We start from the raw sequence: 15,020 nt of genomic DNA, 5'->3' as shown, positions 1-15,020 counted from the left end.
ATTTATCATTGCAAAATCAAATAGGTTTTAAGGGAGTTTTTAACCTTGGATGGGTTGATCTGCTCTATGAATATAATGTGTGTATATCTCTTCCTGTAGTGGTTGTATTACAACGCTTGATCACTACCCATTTGACTTTACAAATTCTAGTCCCTTACATATGAATTTCAACCATTTCCATCCATTTTGCAAGCTCTATTATCAAATGGTTGAAGCTTCTAGAAATGGATTTGTCTCAACTTTAGGTTTGACAAATGACTCTTGATAGTGTTAATCCAAAAGCCAATATTCTTTTGCATATCCAAACCCTAAAAAACATGGCATTTCAATCACACAATCATATCCCATTGGCTGGCTTGGAAATGTTTGATTAGGCTTCCTTTCGTGCATGCTGGTCTCCTCATCACAACAACACCATTGTCTTTGCAACAACAAATTTCTTGGTAGAATGCTAGGAACAAAGTGAAAACACTAACACACATCATTAATTTTAACATTTGATATCGTATTCAACAACATCCTTCTTTGGCATATTTCTTTCATAATTGTATTTGTAACTTTTTGGTATTACACAAGTTACACAATGGGGAAGGAGCACCTCATTTATTTGTTGCAAAAGCTTCTCCTTACATTATATGGTTGACAACTGTACAAAATGCTTCTATGTTGCATAAAGTTTGTTAACCATATATCCTTTTTTGCTAACGGGCTTCAATTCCAACAAAAGTGAACTATTTTCTTAATAAGCTTGTTTTCTCCATAATATTTTATAGCTTTTTATGATTATTTTGAATTTCAACAACGCTTTGATGCCTTGCCTTTATTATTAATACACAACATATTTTTTTATTTTCCAAAATATTTATTATAATACTATTACTAAATACACTTATATAACTTTCAAGTAATATTTTTTCACAAATTAAAGCTGATAAAATCTCTACACACAATTAAACTTATATATATATATTACTATTTTTTATAATTAATATTGATTTAATAAAATAACATAACCAACTTACATTAAAATATTCACTTTGGAGTGTAATGGTAATTCCCCTCATACACAAGTGTGTCGTATTACTATTTTGTATCTTTAAGTCCATGCTGAGAATGATGACATTTAATTGGCTAGCTTTTGCTTCTTTTGAATTTAAAAGTTAAAATTTAGTGATATTTACTAATCATATTATATGAAAAATATTATTCTAAAAACAAAAATGCATATCATAATAATTAAAGAGATTAGTGCATTTTGAATTATGATTAGAGAATAATCTCTTACCACCAATAAAACATTTATATTAATATTATTATAAATAATGGATTTAGTGGTTGTATTTATGATGTAGAATAAAGTGTTTATCTTGTCAAAAATGCTTTTATCTAAAAACACCATTTAGTTATTAATTATATAAAAAGTTTTATTTCAAAGCACTTTTTAGTTATTAATTAGTTTGAAAGGTTTATGATATTGAATTGATTATTTAAAACATGGTCAATTTATATTATTTAATTTCCTATGAACAAAATGTACACATACCTCAAATAACCGTAGGTAAAAAGAAAAAACTAGTATGGTTGACCTAGACATTCTTTTGTAACTTTTAGTCTCCAACATTATTTCCAAGGTTGTAGTGATACCCATATCCACCTTACTTTATTTAAATTAGATATACATTTTCCTATAAAATTCTATCCAATCATGTCAAAGTTTGGTTGGCCTAGATAATCTACAATTAAAGTCTATTTCAATCAACTTTACTAATTTTATATAAAAATTCTATATTTTTTCTAAAACAAAATTCACAAAATATAATTAAAATAAAACATAAGCTAATTAGTTACTATTATTAATAATTTAAACCAATTTTAATATATATATATAGATTTTCACTCTCACACATATAAAATTAAATCATCACTCTCACACACATATAAAATTCATCATAATATTAAGATTTAAGTATATAAAATTCATTATAATATTAAAATTTAAGTAAATAAATAAATGTTAAATTTAAAAATACAAACAATGATATTTATTGTATTATATTATAAATTTGGGTCAAGATTTCCGGGGCAACAATTAAGATGAGAGTATACTATGAGTTGTGCCTCCCCATGAAATTACGATGTTCACTAAGCACAATTGACACCATAAAAGGGGAGGATACAGAGAGAGGCCTGAAAAGCAAAACAGGGCCCTAGAAAAAACAATAAGGCAACCAAATGCGAAGAAGGGAGTTTGGAAAAAAAATAAAGATGGAAAAATGGAGGCCAGTGTGTCTCCTCAATAGAGAAAAAATTCACATAGAGATAGGAGATGAAATAGCATACAAGTGAAGCCCAAAGAAACTTACCCTAACAACACAGAATAGGGTGCGCCTTTGGAATTTATGAGCTTTTAAAGCTTATTAGTCGTGTAACAATAGAGAATAGGGTGCACCTTTGGAATCTATGAGCTTTTAAAGCCTATTAGTCATGAAACCAAGGTTGCTTCCGTCATGGCTGGTTGAAGCACAGAAGCTGAGCTATAATAATGACAATGTGCAAGAGTAAACATCAATAAATACTACATACACCTAAATTAATAACCTATCACCCATATAAATCCCATCAAAGGCTATAAAGTTAGTACAAGTTGGGCTAAGTGTCATATGCCCATTATTGCATGTGGTGGTATGTGCATTGTGAGGATCACAAAAGTTAATATTAACGTCAATGAAGTAGGACTCTTCTTCAATGTGATTTGTGTTTTTATTTTAATTTCTCATTTATATAAATTTATTTTTTAAATGTGGCAAAACACATCATAATTTAATAATCAAATTAGAGTGAGGACCATAATGAATGTTAACTCATATTCTTATTCAAAGAAAACCATGCCACCTAAAATAACTTATTGGTGGACTATAAGGAAGAGAACTTAGCTCTTGCCAAACATCTTTATATCCTAGACTCTTATCATATTTTTAGTTTATCATTAGAAATGCTTGTTGACTCAAATATGTATTCACAAAAAACTATGCCACCTAAAATAACTAATTGGTGGTCCATAAATTTTTTAACTCTTACCCTATATTTTAATTATTTTATCATTAGAAATGCGTGTTCACTTATATAATAAACTATGCCACCTAAAATAATTCATTAATAATCTATGAGAAAGAAAAATTAACTCTTGCTGCATATTTTAAAGTCTTACCACATATTTTTTTTATTTCATTCAATTTTTTTTGTTTTGCAAAACCTATTATGGCTTTAATGGTAAATCATCATAAAAATAATTAAAAATATAGACAAGTAAGATGCTTCTTGAAATACTTTAATTTCCCTCAAATTACTCGCATCTTCGACCCCTCGTATAAGTGAACGCTAAATTCCACTTATGTGTACATAGTTCTACTGACTTTGCTTTATAAACACATAAATATATCCAATAGTGTGTGATATTTCAATAATTTAGATTCCGGAAAACCCGATGATTGAAGCGATGAGATTTAAGTGAGAATGTAATACCAGAGTGAAAGGGGCATTTAAATTTAAAATTTGAGGAAGAGTACAGCGTGTCTCTTCATCACTGATGTCAGCAATGTTAACTGGGAAACCACTTCGTTCCAGCGCAGCCTTCACGAACATGTCAGCATAAGGTCCCGCACAATTACGTCACCGTATAATTCTACACGGAGGAATTCATCCGGGCGCCCGCAAGTTGCGGTTAGAGTCGCAACGAAACACGGGGATTCACTGACGGAAAGATATGAACTGTTACGGCCTTATTTTGAACTTTACGGCAGAGCTTTTCGGCCTTAAAATGGAGTTGGGCTCTTCCAGAACAGGGAAGCTTGCGCTTTGAGCTTTGAAACTGAAAGAAGACACGAGGAGGAAAGAGGTACGAGGAAGGGAAAGGAAGTCTAAGTTTTGTTTCTGTGCATTGCTGGGAAAATTTGAAGCCATGGACCAGCAAATGTCACGGGAAAGCTCTCTGCATTTTCTGTTTTCCTCTTTGGTTCTGATAATATTATGCCGCTTTGCTATTGGCGGTTCGCAAGAAGTACTTATTTTGCAGGAATTGAAACGCGGATTCGACGATCCGTCAGGCGCGTTCAAGAAGTGGAATGAGAATGACAATTCTCCGTGTAATTGGACGGGAATTGCGTGCGCTGCCGGTGAAAAATTCGTGGAAGGACTCGATCTTTCAAACACGAACATCGCGGGACCGTTCCCCATCGTCGTTTGCAGAATCCGTGGTCTCAAGAACCTCTCCTTGGCGAATAATTCCGTCAACGGTTCGATTCCTGCGGACTTGAGAAGATGCTCTAAACTCGAGTATTTGGATTTATCGCAGAATCTCATCGTCGGCCGACTCCCGGAGTTCATCTCCGAGCTCTCGAGGCTAAAGTATCTGGACCTTTCAGGAGATAACTTAAGCGGTCCGATTCCCCCTTCGTTCGGCCAGCTGCCAGAGTTGCAAGTCTTAAATCTCGTGTCCAATCTTCTCAACACTACGATTCCGCCATTTTTAGGCAATCTCTCAAATCTTTTGCAGCTTTATTTGGCCTACAATCCTTCTCTCACCGGAGCTCTACCTCCCGAGTTCGGGAAACTGACGAAGCTGCAAAATCTATTGCTGGAGAACTGCAGTCTCGTCGGAGAAATTCCAGAGACGATAGGCAATCTTGCCGAGCTAACAAATTTGGACTTGTCGGCTAACCAGTTCTCAGGTTTGATTCCCGAGAGCTTCACTAAGCTGGAAAATGTTGTACAGATCGAGCTTTACCAGAACAATTTATCAGGTCCCATTCCGGTGGGCATTGGCGGCTTGAAATCTTTAAAGAGGTTCGATGTTTCCACGAATATGCTCACCGGTTCGATTCCTACTGGGCTGGGCAGACTGAATCTGGAATCCTTGAATCTGTATCGAAACAAACTGGTTGGTGAAATACCTCCAGGCTTGGGTTTCTCTACGAGCCTCACCGAGTTAAAGCTCTACACGAATAGATTAACCGGTACTTTACCGGAGAACCTGGGCAGAAATTCGGAACTTCAAGTACTGGATATTGCAAATAACCAGCTTTCCGGAAACCTTCCTGCGGACCTGTGCAAGAAGAAAAAGCTCGAAATGCTCAACATTTTCAACAACACGTTCACTGGTAATTTACCTGAAACCTTGGGAACCTGCACGAGTTTAAATAGAGTTAGGCTAGGAGACAATAGTTTTAATGGCACGGTGCCAAGTTCATTCTGGGGACTTCCTCACACCTCACTTCTGGAGCTCAAGAACAATAATTTTGAAGGCCTTATTTCTCCCGAAATCGCCAAAGGCAAAAATCTCTCACAGCTCCGCATTAACGGCAATGCATTTACAGGCAGCCTGCCTACAGAAATCGGCGAGCTGCCGAACCTCAGCGAGATAACCGCCAACGATAATTTACTCTCCGGCGCTTTGCCTTCCAGCTTGGGGCAGCTGCAACAGCTCGAAAAGCTGGACCTTTGTAATAACAAGCTAAGTGGAAAGCTTCTTGCTGAAATCAGTTCGTGCAAGCAACTGTCCGATATCAATCTTGCAAAAAACCAGTTCTCCGGCTCGAACCTGCAAGTCTTGGTACTTTGACAGTGTTTAATTATCTGGACCTGTCGGAAAATCTTCTCACGGGACCGATTCCTTCCGAGCTCGGGAATCTGATGTGGGGATTTTTCTGTTAAAATCCCAAAAACAAAATAAATTCAACACAGAGACAATACTTTGTTTTTCTCTAGGATCTTAGCACAGGGAAGCTTTAATTTATTTCTGAGAACAGAGTTACACACTCATAAAAGCCTTTGTATTCATTAAAATAAAATTCCTGATACAAAATTCATCCTCTTTCACTCAGAGGGATTCACCAAAAAAAATGCACAGTGCTACTCTATTCATTCATTTCCCATTACATTGTGTATACTACGCTGCTAAGTGTTACATTACATGTTCAACAATAATCAATTTCATTCACATGCGCTGTTGCGCTTCTACCTACCTATACTTCAACAGACAACCACACACAAAAAAAACAATTATATACAAAATCTGAATGATTTAATGAACAAAAATGGAGTCCCATGCTGTGAACTGCTCGAGGCTGTCCTTCTCGTCCTTGGCTGAGCAGCACTTTAACTGCGGTAGCTGAGAATTCAATGTGCAAGAGTTGGATCGCAACCTACTTCCTTCTCGGCCATACTGTGTATTGAATGCAGTCGCCTACTGCTGTACTGCTCCATTCTTTAACCAGCTCTGCGCCATTGAACAATATCGCCCACCTCACTATTTTGAATATCAAAGGTCCACACATATATATCTTCTCTATCGCGTCCGCCTCATCGGGTCACATTGCATATCTTAAGCCGGCCAGTCCTCTATTTCTTTATTTTTGAAAATACACGCAAAAATGCTGAAAATTTATCAGAAATTATTTATAATGCTATTGGGTCCGTCCCATCGGGTCGGATGCATGTCATATGTAAAGGCCCCGTCCCTTTGGCTATCCCGATAGCAAAATACCGATGCGATATCCGCCGATGTGATATATTTTGACTTATGCCTGAAAAACATTAAAAACACGGGAAAAAGGCCGCTGGCGGAACTGAAACAATATGAAATAAAATGTTGAATACCCGTCGGGTCCGGCTCATCGGATCGCAAATATATATATGTGCGAAAGGCCCTGCCCCCTTTTGAGAGCGCTGATGCGACACGCCGACGCGATATCGGTGATCGCTCATCGCAAGATATAAAAGCCCAGACCTCTTTGTAAGTCCTCCATTGCGACTCACCGATGCGATATCGGTGATCGCTCATCGGCGATGTCTTGTGCCCCGATCCTTGGTGAAGCGCACGGTTATTGTCTTAATGCTGCTGCACGGCTCAACTGTTGCGCAGTTGAAATTACATTTTCAACACTCCCCTTTAATTTCAACTGCTGGGCATTCAGTCATACCCAAACATTTCCTCAAAAATTCGAAGCTTTTCTGGTCCAATGGCTTTGTCAAAATGTCTGCAACCTGTTCCTGAGTCCTGTAATGTTGTAAAGTGATTTCTCCACTGCTTACCAATTCTCTGATGTAATGAAACCTTGTGTCAATGTGTTTCGTTCTCTTATGAAACACTGAATTCTTTGATAATGCAATAGCTGAGCTATTGTCACAAAAAATCGTTGTTGCTTTTGCTTGCTCTAGGCCTAAGCTTCTCAACATCCTTCTCATCCAAACTGCTTGACATGTTGCTGCTGTAGCTGCCACATATTTTGCCTCTGCTGTAGACAATGCCACGATAGGCTGTTTCTTAGAAGCCCATGAAATGGCTCCTAAACCCATGTGAAAAACATAACCGGATGTGCTTTTCCGATCATCTCCACTTCCAGCCCAATCACTATCAGTGTATCCATCTAAATCTGAGCATTCTGAAGTAGAATATAAAATTCCAAACATTTTAGTACCTTTGACATACCTCAAAATTCTTTTTGCTGCCTGCCAATGTGCCTCTTTTGGCCTCTCCATGAATCTGGAAATCAAACTAAGAACAAACATTATATCAGGCCTAGTTGCAGTTAAATACATAAGGCTGCCAACTATGCTCTTATACAAGCTAGGATCAAAATCCTTGCTGCTGTCATCTTTGCTGAGTTTTAATCCCATTACCGTGGGAGTGATTGCTGCCTTGCACTTTTGCATATTAAATCTGCACAGCACTTCATTTACATATTTTGCTTGTGAGATAAAAATCCCATTTTCATTTTGATCTACTTCTATTCCTAAGAAGTATCTCAGCAAACCCATGTCAGTCATTTCAAATTCTTCTTTCATGACTGATTTGAAATTTTCAATGAGGTAGTTATCATTACCTGTAAAAATCACATCATCAACATATAATACTACAATTAAAATTTTACCATTCTTTTCTTCGATGTAGACGGTGGGTTCTCCCTCACATTTGTCAAATTCATTTTCCAGTAGATAGGACTCTATCCTACTGTACCATGCTCTTGGCGCTTGCTTCAGCCCATAAAGAGCTTTCTTCAATCTGCACACTTTGTGCTCTTGGTCTTTCTTCTCATAGCCTAGAGGTTGTTCAATGTAAACCTCTTCCTTTAACACTCCATTTAGGAATACTGACTTCACGTCCATTTGGTAAACTTTCCATTTGTTTTGTGCTACTATGGACAACACTGCTCTCACGGTTTCCATTCTTGCAACCGGTGCGAAAGTCTTCTCATAGTCTCTCCCATACTGCTGCTTGTATCCTTTGACAACTAGCGTTGCCTTATGTCTTTCTATTTTTCCTTCAGCATTACTTTTGGTCTTATAGACCCATTTAACTCCAATGACTTCTTTACCTTTTGGTAGCTCAACCAAATCCCATGTCTTGTTTCTTTCTATGGCATTCATTTCCTCATCCATAGCTTCTATCCATTTCTTATCTTTAATTGCATCTTCGAAATGAATAGAGTCATCAACATGACAATATAAGGCAAATAATGAATTCATACCTTCATCATAAAAGTCACTTAGATTTCTAAACTTCTTACCTCTTTCATTTGGAGTGCATGTGCTTGAGGACGCACTTGAATTTCCTTCTTGTGGTGTGCTTGGAGAAGCACTCTCATTTATCCTCAAGAGTGTCTCTTGCTGCCCTTGTATTAGCGCTGTTGTTTGTGGATGTATTTCAGCCATCTCCTCATCATCTTCATCATGAGACAAACAATTTTTAACATTCACTATTTTCTCTATGCTTCCATCCCAAGCTTCCTCTTCGATGAACTGAATGTCTCTACTCACAAAGAACTTCTTGGTAGATGGGATATACAACCTGTAAGCTTTGGATTCCTCACTGTATCCAATGAAAATACATTTCTCCCCTTTGTTGTCCAACTTCTTCCTTAGTTGATCTGGAATGCGTGTATAAGCCACACATCCAAAAATCTTCATGTGGGTGACTCCTTGCTTTCTCCCACTCCATGCTTCTTCCAGCACTTTGTTCACGACTACTTTTGTTGGACATCTATTCAAAATATATACTACACAATGTACAGCTTCAGCCCAATAATCATTTGGCAAATGCTTTGCCTTCAACATGTTCCTCGCCATATCCATGATTGTTCTATTCTTCCTTTTGGCAACTCCATTTTGCTGCGGAGTGTACCTTGCTGTAAACTGTTTGTGTATTCCATTTTCTCTACAAAACCATAGGAATTCTTTGGAGATATACTCACCTCCTCTGTCTGTTCTCAAAACTTTGATGCGTAGTCTGCTTTGATTTTCCATAAGTGCTTTGAAATTTTGAAAATTTTCAAATACTTCACTTTTGTTCTTCAAGAAATAAACCCAAGTCTTTCTTGTGAAATCATCAATAAATGTTAGAAAATATTGGCTGCCTGCTAATGATGGATTTCGCATCGGTCCACATAAATCTGAGTGGATAGTCTCTAAGGGTGCTTTTGCCCTTATGCTTTTCCCTGATGGAAAACTTTCTCTGTGTTGTTTCCCCAAGATACAACCTTCACAAAGGTTGTCTGGTTTCTCTATCAATGGTAATCCTCTTACCATCCCTTTTTTGCTCAACAAGTTAAGACCTCCAAAGTTGAGATCTCCAAATCTCAAGTGCCACAACCAAGTTTCATCCTTTGGCACACTTTGGAAAGCCTCTTGGGTGACTGCTGCAATTACTTCTTTGTTTTTCGAATCTGCTCTTATTCTGAGAGGGAACATTCTGTTCCTTGTCATCTTCACTTCAGCAATACATCGTTTGCTGGGTGCTCTATCCATGATGGTGCATACATCATTCTCAAAGAAAACATTGTACCCCTTTTGAACAAGCTGTCCAATACTCAAGAGGTTACATCTCATTCCAGGAACATAATAGACATCTGCTATGGTTTTCTTTTCACCTTTCTTTGTAAATATTCTAACTTCTCCTTTACCCATAACAGAAATTTTGCTATCAGTCCCAAGTGTGACTTGTGACTTCACACTTTGATCTAAAGCAGAAAACAAAGCTATGTTTCCTGTCATATGGTTACTGCAACCGGAATCTAGAAACCATATGTCTTCACTGTTTGTTTCAACCATATTACAAGCTAAAAGTACATTATCTTGGCTGATATTTTCTCTAGTGATATTTGCATTGGATCTATTACTCATATCATGCTGCTTCTTCCTACATTCACTGGCATAGTGCCCATATTTTTTACAGTAATAACATTGGACATTGGATTTTTCATACCTTTGTCTTTAAGCATGATGTTGTCCTCTTTGTTGGCTGCTGCCTTGGCCTTGGTTCTGATTTGGATTACTGCCTCTCCCTTGAGCATTTGCTGCACTGTTCCTTCCACCTCTGTTTTGGCTTCTGCCTCTTCCTCTCTTGTTTCCTCTGCCTTGACCTCTTCCTATTCCAAAGGACATCTGGGTCTTGAAGGCTTGCTCTAGAGATGAGTTTTCATTTCTACTCAACCTCTGCTCATGAGTTATGAGTGATGCATGAAGTTCATCAACTGAAAAGTTTGAGAGATCCTTTGTTTCTTCTATGGTGGTGACTATCACATGGAACCTTGAGGGTAGGACTCTCAATATTTTCTCCACATTCCTCCTTTTTTCAAGAGTATCTCCATCAGTCCTTATCTGTGTGACCAGACCAATCACATGTGTGAAGAATGAGTCAATATTGTCTAACTCCTTCATGCACAGATTCTCAAAATCTTTCCTCAGCAACTGTAGTTTTGTTGTCTTCACTCTCTCCATGCCTTGATAGGCTGTCTTGAGAGTTTGCCATGCTTCTTTGGATGTCTTGGCTGCTGCTATCCTTGGAAACACACTCTGGTCCAGTGCTTGATACAAAAATACAAGGGCTTTTGAATCCTTCTTCCTATTGCTCTTCAATAGATCTTTTTCTGCCTGAGTTAAGCTGTTAAACTCATTTTCATTTGCTGGTTCTTCAAACCCATATTCAACAAGTTCCCATAAATCTTGTGAGGCAAATAGGGCTCTCATGGTTATTGCCCAATAGTCATAGTTTTTCCCATTAAACTGTGGGAGCTGGGTATTAAACATACTCATACTAGTGCTGGTGCTGGCCATTCCTTGCACTCTAAACTATGCTTCAAATATTTGACTGTGTATTTGAAATACTGATTGTTTCTTCAGCAGCTACACAAAAAAACTTTGAGGAATACCTGGATTCTTTTGCCTGAGGCTTCACTTTGCTGGAGAGGATTTACTGCTGCAACAAAAGGAACCTTCCTTCAGCTTCTTTGAACCCTTCAAAGAGCCTGGATCAGCTCTGATACCACTGTTGGGGATTTTTCTGTTAAAATCCCAAAAACAAAATAAACTGAACACAGAGACAATGCTCTGTTTCTCTTCAGGATCTTAGCACAGGGAAGCTTTAATTTATTTATGAGAATAGAGCGTTACACACACATAAAAGGCTTTGTATTCATTAAAATAAAATTCCTGATACAAAATTCATCCTCTTTCACTCAGAGGGATTCACAAAAAACAATGCGCAGTGCTACTCTATTCATTCCTTTCCCATTACATTGTGTATACTACGCTGCTGCGTATTACATTTCATGTTCAACAATAAAATTTCATTCACATGCGCTGTTGCGCTTCTACCTACCTATACTTCAACAGACAACCACACACAAAAAAAATAATTACATACAAAATCTGAATGATTTAATGAACAAAAATGGAGTCCCATGCTGTGAACTGCTCGAGGTTGTCCTTCTCGTCCTTGGCTGAGCTGCACTTTAACTGCGGTAGCTGAGAATTCAATGTGCAAGAGTTGGATCGCAACCTGCTTCCTTCTCGGCCATACTGTGTATTGAATGCAGTCGCCTACTGCTGTACTGCTCCATGCTTTAACCAGCTCCGCGCCATTGAACAATATCGCCCACCTCACTATTTTGAATATCAAAGGTCCACACATATATATCTTCTCTATCGGGTCCGCCTCATCGGGTCGCATTGCATATCTTAAGCCGGCCAATCCTCTGTTTCTTTATATTTGAAAATACACGCAAAAACGCTGAAAATTTATCAGAAATTATTTATAATGCTATCGGGTCCGTCCCATCGGGTCGGATGCATGTCATATGTAAAGGCCCCGTCCCTTTGGCTATCCCGATAGCGAAATGCTGATGCGATATCCGCCGATGTGATATATTTTGACTTATGCTTGGAAAACATTAAAAAACACGGGAAAAAAAGGTCGCTGGCAGAACTGAAACATTATGGAATAAAATGTTGAATACCCATCGGGTCCAGCTCATCGGATCGCAAATATATATATGTGTGTGAAAGGCCCTGCCGCCTTTTGAGAGCACCGATGCAACATGCCGACGCGATATCGACGATCGCTCATCGCAAGATATAAGAGCCCATACCTCTTTGTAAGTCCTCCATTGCGACTCACCGATGCGATATCGGTGATCGCTCATCGGCGATGTCTTGTGCCCCGATCCTTGGTGAAACGCACGGTTATTGTCTTAATGCTGCTGCACGGCTCAACTATTGCGCAATTGAAATTACATTTTCAACATCTGAAGCTGAATTATTTTAATGTCTCGGACAATCGTTTGTCCGGCGAGGTTCCTTCGGCGTTTGAGAATCTGGTGTATGCAGAGAGTTTTTTGGGAAATCTCGAGTTGTGTAGCCGCGAGAGCTTTAACGGCATGAAGTCATGTTCTGAAGAAAGCAGTGAAAAAGCTAAGCAGCAGAAATGGTGGTGGCTGCTTCGTTGTTTGTTTGCTTTGTCTCCCATTATTTTTGTCCTTGGGCTTGCCTTGTTTTACAGAAGGTACTGAAGCTTTGCAAATACAAAGAGGAAAAAGTCCGTTGACAAATCTTCCTGGATGCTGACTTCATTTCACAGGTTGAGGTTCAGTAAAAATGAGATTCTGGATTGCTTCGATGAAGATAATGTTATTGGGAGCGGCGGAGCTGGTAAGGTTTACAAGGCCACGCTGAGCAATGGGGAGACAGTGGCCATTAAGAGGCTTTCGAGAAGTAGTAAAGGTGATGCTTCCAATGATAATGGTTTCAAGGCAGAGGTGGACATACTGGGAAAGATCAGGCATAAGAACATCGTGAAGCTATGGTGCTGTTGTAGTAATAGGGAATCCAATCTGTTGGTCTATGAGTACATGCCTAACGGGAGTTTGGGGGATCTACTTCATGGGCCTAAGTCTAGTGTTCTTGACTGGCCCATAAGATACAAGATTGTCCTTGGAGCTGCTCAGGGTTTGGCATATCTTCATCATGATTGCGAGCCATCCATTGTCCACAGAGACGTTAAATCCAATAATATTCTGCTGGATGAGGATTATGGCGCTCATGTTGCAGATTTCGGTCTCGCGAAAATTCTACAGAGCTGTGGCATGGGGGTTGATTATATGTCTGCAATTGCTGGGTCTTATGGCTATATAGCTCCAGGTTGGTTCTGTTGCATACTTTAAGAGAATTCTATTTGGTGTTTCTCCAAATTTTGCTAGATTTCTTTCTAACTTCAAGGTTCATATTGTTGTGATTAGTCCATTTATTTGAGGTTGATCTGGACCTTGGTCAAGTGACCAATATAATTTGATTTTGTGCTTGCGAATTGTTTGGTTGCTTGTGTTCTCATTTTATTCCTGAATTCGGATTTCTTGTTTTGCCTACTTTATCCAGTTAAGCTGTTTATAAGGATGGCCATTTATACCTCACCTTGCTCTTCTTGTGCTCCTTTCTCCATTAAATGGAATTGTGAGCTCTTGTCAGGCTTGTTTTTCCCTGAAATTAAACTCTGCACTAATTGCTTCATTCTGAACTTGATATTGATGTTTTTTAATGTTAATCTGAATTAGTTTTGTAGAGAAATTTGTATAAATTAAGTAGGAATCAGTCTTATATCAATCTTTCATTTCTTTAAATTTACAATCTTATATCACCATTGCTTTTCTTTAGCTTTTGAATAGTTTTCTACGAAAGTCCCATTTGAGAACTTTACATATGGTATTGTGCAGAGTACGCCTACACACTTAAGGTGAATGAAAAAAGTGACATCTATAGCTTTGGAGTGGTGATCTTGGAGCTCATGACCGGCAGGAGGCCAGTAGATTCAGAGTTTGGAGAGAACAAAGATCTTGTGAAGTGGGTAATAGAGAAAAAGAATGGATGGCAGGAAGTGCTGGATCCCAAGCTTGTGGGTTGCTTCAAGGAAGAGATGATGATGGTTCTGGAAGTAGGACTCCTATGCACGAGCTCCCTGCCCATCAACAGGCCATCAATGAGGACGGTGGTAGATATGTTGCAGAAGGCCACTCCGCAACAGAAGGCCAAGCCAATTCCCTAGGATGGAAAAATGTCTCCTTATTATTACGAGGAATCTACAACATGCAATGAATAGGCATGATGGCAGTTGCATTTGGCCTAGACTTTTCTTCTTTGCAGGGCCCCTGAATTTGCTGCCTTTTTGTAGCTTCCAAGTTTACTTAGAGCTTGTTCATGTATAGTCTTTAGAATCTAAATCTGATACTAAAGCGCAGAATAGAAGCTTGCTTTCTGTAACGTTTCGGGTATCATTCACATCAGTAGATTAGCCAGAGGCGCAATGATGAATATGCGCACGTAGCTGTGGGACACTGTGCTGCTGTCTTTTAGTAAATCTGCCTTTTGACTCTTAATGAGTTGTTTACTCAGAAATTTAAGTAAAAACATGTTGCTATTCCTGGTATTAAATTCCAATCGAATAGCAGGATTAGGAGGAAATTTTAAGTCATCCTGTATATGGAAATGGATATGTCTTATTCATACCTTCATTTTTACATTCTAAGTCCAACCCTGTAACACCTTTTTATATCGTATGGTAGCAGCATGAAATACACAGCTTATATATTGAACCCGGAATTTGGCCAGTTTCAATTTCCATCATGTTTTTTGATGTTTTCGATTTCTATACTCCTTTTAATGAGATGTGGGAAGCAGTGGTATCTTAAGCTGTTTCC

The 15,020-nt window shown here is 38.4% G+C and overlaps 1 pseudogene; it reads left to right on the top strand.

The window, feature by feature from the left end:
• Positions 1-3,872: 3,872 nt before the first annotated feature.
• LOC149194625 (uncharacterized) lies at positions 3,873-14,422 on the top strand (annotated as a pseudogene).
• The last annotated feature ends 598 nt before the right edge of the window (positions 14,423-15,020 follow it).

Source organism: Pinus tabuliformis, chromosome 2_2 (genome assembly GCF_031772625.1).
Source record: "Pinus tabuliformis cultivar Carrire ecotype Pingquan chromosome 2_2, CPIR1, whole genome shotgun sequence".
Classification (NCBI taxonomy): Eukaryota; Viridiplantae; Streptophyta; class Pinopsida; order Pinales; family Pinaceae; genus Pinus; species Pinus tabuliformis.
This window is presented reverse-complemented; position numbering and strand designations above follow the sequence as displayed.